We start from the raw sequence: 6,300 nt of genomic DNA, 5'->3' as shown, positions 1-6,300 counted from the left end.
AGCATAATGCTGTGGGGATGTTTTTCAGTGGCAGGGACTGGGAGACTAGTCAGGATCGAGGGAAAGATGAACGAAGCAAAGTACAGAGAGATCCTTGATGAAAACCTGCTCCAGAGCGCTCAGGACCTCAGATTGCTGCGAAGGTTCATCTTCCAATAGGACAACGACCCTAAGCACACAGCCAAGACAATGCAGGAGTGGCTTCGGGACAAGTCTATGAATGTTCTTGAGTGGCCGAGTGAGAGCCCAGACTTGAACCTGATCGAACATCTTTAGAGAGACCTGAAAATAGCTGTGCAGCGATGCTCCCCATTCAACCTGACAGAGCTTGAGAGGATCTGCAGAGAAGAATGGGAGAAACTCCCCAAATACAGGTGTGCCAAGCTTGTAGCGTCATACCCAAGAAGACTCGATGCTGTAATCGCTGCCACAGGTGCTTCAATAAAGTACTGAGTAAAGGGTCTGAATACTTATGTAAATGTGATAATTTCTTTGCCACATTCTTTGCAGTTTTACTTTGGTGCTTTATCGCAAACAAGATGGATGTTTCGGAATATTTGTACTCTGTACAGGCTTTCTTTTTTTCACTCTGTCATTTAGGTTAGTATTGTGGAGTAACTACAATGTTGTTGATCCATCCTCAGTTTTCTCCTATCACAGCCATTAAACTTTGTAACTGTTTTAAAGTCACCATTGGCCTCATGGTGAAATCCCCGAGCGGTTTCCTTCTTCTCTGGCAACCGAGTTAGGAAGGATGCCTGTATCTTTGAAGTGACTGGGTGTATTGACACACCATCCAAAGGGTAATTAATAACTTCACCATGCTCAAAGGGATATTCAATGTCTACCAATAGGAGCCCTTCTTAACGAGGCATTGGTAAACATCCCTGATCTTTGTAGTTGAATCTGGTGTTTAAAATTCACTTCTCGACTGAGGGACCTGACAGGTACAGAGATGAGGTAGTCATTCAAAAATCATGTTAAAAACTATTGTACACAGAGTGAGTCTATGCAACTTATTATGTGACTTGTTAAGCACATTTTTATTCCATAACTTATTTTAGCTTGCTATAACAAATATGTTGAATAATTATTGACTCAAGACATTTCAGATTTTAATTTAATTAATTTGTAAAAACGTCTAAACAGAATTACACTTTGACATTATGGGGTAAATTGAATCCATTTTAAATCCAGGCTGTAACAACAAAATGTGGGGCAAGCCAAGGCATGTGAATCCTTTCTGAAGGCACTGTAAGCACCTGGACCTAATGAACTTTAGTCAATGATCAATAAATGTATCTTTGCTATATTGTTTCAGAGATCTAACAGTTATTGTGTTGAGTTAAAGAGCTTTTTTTAACCTTTCTTGTTTTGTAAAGTATTGAATAGTCAGTAATCCCATAGGGAATGACACCAAATCCTAGATGTATCAGACACCAAGATCAAATCTATGATGGTTTGGGCTGGTATGGTATGCAGCATGCCTCCTCCAGTGCTAGGTAAAAGTCATTCTGATTGGCTGGTATGTAGCATGCCTCATCCAGTGCTGGGTAAAAGTGATTTTGTTTGGGTGGCCTGTAGCATGCCTCCTCCAGCGCTGGGTATGTCTTGTCTCAGAGAAGCATATAATCAATTTCAGAGATGGTACTGTCCAGCGATGTCTCAGAGAAGCATATAATCAATTTCAGAGATGGTACTGTCCAGCGATGTCTCAGAGAAGCATACAATCAATTACAGAGATGGTACTGTCCAGCCATGTCTCAGAGAAGCATATAATCAATTTGAGAGATGGTACTGTCCAGCCATGTCTCAGAGAAACATATAATCAATTTGAGAGATGGTACTGTCCAGCCATGTCTCAGAGAAACATATAATCACTTTGAGAGATGGTACTGTCCAGCCATGTCTCAGAGAAACATAGAATCAATTTGGTGAAGAAGCCAAATTGGACGTACTGCCAAATTCTCAAAAATTACATTTGAGGTTGCTTATGGTAGAGAAATTAACATTACATTCTCTGGCAACAGCTCTGGTGGACATTTCTGCAGTCAGCATGCCAATTTCACGCTCACTCAAAACTTGAGACATATGTGGCATTGTGTTGTGTGACAAAACTGCACATATTTGAGTGGCCTTTTACTTTCCCCAGCACAAGGTGCACCTGTGAAATGATCATGCTGTTTTATCAGCTTCTTGATATGCCACACCTGTCAGGTGGATGGATTATCTTGGCAAAGGAGAGATGCTCACTAACAGGGATGTAAACAAATGTGTGCAGAAAATTTGAGAGGAATAAGCTTTTTGTGGGATTTCTGGGATCTTTTATTTCAGCTCATGAAACATGGGACCAACACTTTACATGGTGCATTTGTACTTTTATTCAGTGTATATTCCTGCACACATATGACAGACAGTTGGTCAGAGCACGTCTTTGGAGCCTCTGAGCTGGAGGCTCCAGAGACATTAATCCTCAAATGAATGGCTAAAATGAACGAGTCACTCAGAAAAAACTAATCATGACTCTCGAGTCAGTAAAAATAGTTATTCAAAAATACTAATTTGTTAAACCCATAGAGATAGAGGACTCATCTTTGTGTCTGTGCCATTATAGCGTCTGTGACAGCATGGTCAGCTGCATAGAGATAGATAGAGGACTCATCTTTGGATCTGTGCCATTATAGCATCTGTGACAGAATGGAAAGCTGCATAGAGAGGTGGCAGGTAGCCTAGTGGTTAGAACATTGGGCCAGTAACCGAGAGGTTGCCAGATCGAATCCCTGAGCTACCAAGGTTAAAAATATGGTGTTCTGCTCCTGAACAAGGCAATTAACCCACTGTTCCTAGGCTGTTGTTGTAAATAAGAATTTGTTCAAAAGTAACTTGAACAGTTAAAAAAAAGATAAATAGTGAACTCATCTTTGATTCTGGGGCAGCTGTATAGAGATAGCTAGAGGACTTGTCTGTGCTGTTATAGCATCTGTGACAGCATGGGCAGTTCCATGGAGATAGATAGAGGACTCATTTTTATCTGTGCTTGTGAGAGCATAAAATGTCCAACCGAGATAGGACTAATCTTTGTATCTGTGTCATTATAGCATTTGTGAGAACAGGCACAGTGCCATTGAGGCAATCCCCATTTTGAAGTAGTCAATTTCTTCACGATTGGCTGATCCTTTCTGATGCCTGGGTTGGACATGACTCCAACAGGGTCATCAGGATGGATCAGCCAATGAAGTTGGATGTCCCACCCAGTTGACTACATTAAAATGGAAAGGTGGAAGCCCTCAATGTCACTGCCCATGCTAACACAGCCTTTTGGCTACTAGAACTCTATCCTTCTCTATGGTAAAACCATAAATCCACCTTCGGTAGTCTCTGTCATATAGAGTACCACAGTACGAGTCATAATACCCATAAAACCTAGCGGTCAAACAGAGAAACGGTTCCAATTGTTTTTGCACCATTCATTTTTCTCATTGAGGATTTTAGAAACAGTTAAAATAAGGGCTGTGTTTCGTGTAGGCTTACACTGGTGTGACATTTTGATAACCTTGTAATTTTTTTATTTAACCCCCCCCAAAAACATTTTTTAAAATGCTAATTATCTGCAAATGTGCCTATCATAAAGAACTACAAAATGCCATGATGATGCACCATCAAGAGCATCCCGACTGGTTACATCACCGCCGGGTATGGTAACTGCACGACATCTGACCGCAAGGCGCTACAGAGGATAGTGAATACAGCCCATTACATCACTGGGGCCAAGCTTCCTGCCATCCAGGACCTCTAAACCAGGCGGTGTCAGTGGAAGACCCTAAAAATTGTCAAAGACTCCAGCCACCCTAGTCATAGACTGTTCTCTCTGCTACGCTGCTGCTACTCGCTGTTAAATGATGAATAGTCACTTTACCCCCACCTAAATGTACATATTACCTCGACTAACCTGCACATTGACTCGGTACCGGTACTCCTTGTATATTTAGTGTTACTTTTCATTAATTTAGCAAATCGTTTCTTACTCTGTGTTGTTGGTTAAGGGCTTTTAAGTAAGCATTTCACGCTAAGGTCTACACCTGTTGTATTTGGCACATTCAATTTTGATCTGGACGAGACTGCCGAATCGAGGTAAAGGTAAAAATCTCTGGATGAACTATCTAATGTTAGCTAAATGTAGTAATGAATAAATTGGCTAAATCTTTTTAAATGGACAATTCTGTGAACTGTGTTGTGCACATTTGAAATTGGCACAATACCTGTTAGCAAAGGCGTCAGCTGGAGACGACATTCAGGAGCTTGCAGGGACCTGTAGTCTTGCATGATGTCTACTGTGGCAGACCAGGGGGTTTGGTCAAGACGTTAAAACAGATTAGACACGGACAGAGTAGGATTAGCTTGGCTTCAAGGGTGTTTATTTAAATAAATCAAAAATAAAAAGGATAGGTCTCCCCCATGAGACCCTCTCCAGGATACCGTCTTCTGGGCTCCGGGTCCTGCTGTATTCTGTCGGGAGCAAAACTGCACTCACTCCTGTTACCTCTGCAACCATCCCCAACTATACGGGAGTCCTTTCTTTCCCCAACTATACGGGAGTCCTTTCTTTCCCCAACTATACGGGAGTCCTTTCTTTCCCCAACTATACGGGAGTCCTTTCTTTCCCCAACTATACGGGAGTCCTTTCTTTCCCCAACTATACGGGAGTCCTTTCTTTCCCCAACTATACAGGAGTCCTTTCTTTCCCCAACTATACGAGAGTCCTTTCTTTCCCCAACTATACAGGAGTCCTTTCTTTCCCCAACTATACGGGAGTCCTTTCTTTCCCCAACTATACGGGAGTCCTTTCTTTCCCCAACTATACGGGAGTCCTTTCTTTCCCCAACTATACGGGAGTCCTTTCTTTCCAACTATACGGGAGTCCTTTCTTTCCCCAACTATACGGGAGTCCTTTCTTTCCCCAACTATACGGGAGTCCTTTCTTTCCCCAACTATACGGGAGTCCTTTCTTTCCCCAACTATACGGGAGTCCTTTCTTTCCCCAACTATACAGGAGTCCTTTCTTTCCCCAACTATACAGGAGTCCTTTCTTTCCCCAACTATACAGGAGTCCTTTCTTTCCCCAACTATACAGGAGTCCTTTCTTTCCCCAACTATACAGGAGTCCTTTCTTTCCCCAACTATACAGGAGTCCTTTCTTTCCCCAACTATACGAGAGTCCTTTCTTTCCCCAACTATACGAGAGTCCTTTCTTTCCCCAACTATACAGGAGTCCTTTCTTTCCCCCAACTCTCCCTGTGTGCTGCCCTTCTGGCAGCTTTATGGTCCTTGCACAGCTGGTGAGCAATCAGCCCTTGATTACTCACCAACTCCTTATCAGGCCCAATTAGTCCTGGCTGGAGAACCCGTGGAGACCTGGCACATCCAGCAGATGGAGCCATCGCCTCGTGATGTATACACCGTCTGTCACCAGGCCTCGCCGAGTCTCCCCCTGGTGGCTGACCTGCTGTACGCCACTCTACATTGATGCTAATTAGCATTTTTGAATCTGAGTGTAACTAGAGACGAATATATTGATAAGAGTCACCTTGTCCGAGAGAGATTTACACGATTATCAAACCTTCACACCAGGGTAAGCCTACATGAAACACAGCCCTTATTTTAACTGTATCTAAAATCCCCTTTGGCAAAAATGAATCGTGGAAAAACAATTGGAACCATTTCCCTGTTTGACTGCTAGGTTTTATGGGTATTATGACACCTCCACCGTGGAGCTCTATAAGGCAGAAACACTTTGGTTTTACCAATAAAGAAAGCACTTTTATAGACCTCCACTGTCTCCAAGAGTTGCTGAATTTCCAATTCACTCACACAGGTGAGATGAAATTATATAATGTATCGACTTTGCTCATGATGCGAGCCGCTCAAATGTAACACATGTAATAACAGCCGATACAAACGTATTAACTTTGCCTGCTCCCAACAGCACAAATAGAATTTAGGCATCTGGTGTATTATATTGGTAAATGTTTTTTATAGGAGCACCAGTGCTACCAAATCAAAACTCCATGGCCCACAGCAAAATAGTTAATAACATTTTTTTTATAAAGTAAGAGATAAGAAAAACTAATAATTAAAGAGCAGCAGTAAATAACAATAGTGGGGCTATATACAGGGGGTACCAGTACAGAGTTAATGTGGAGACTATATACAGGGGTACCAGTACAGAGTCAATGTGGAGGCTATATACAGGGGGTACCAGTACAGAGTTAATGTGGAGACTATATACAGGGGTACCAGTAC

This window comes from Salmo salar, chromosome ssa03 (assembly GCF_905237065.1).
Source record: "Salmo salar chromosome ssa03, Ssal_v3.1, whole genome shotgun sequence".
NCBI lineage: Eukaryota > Metazoa > Chordata > Actinopteri > Salmoniformes > Salmonidae > Salmo > Salmo salar.
Note: the sequence above shows the minus strand (reverse complement) of the source record.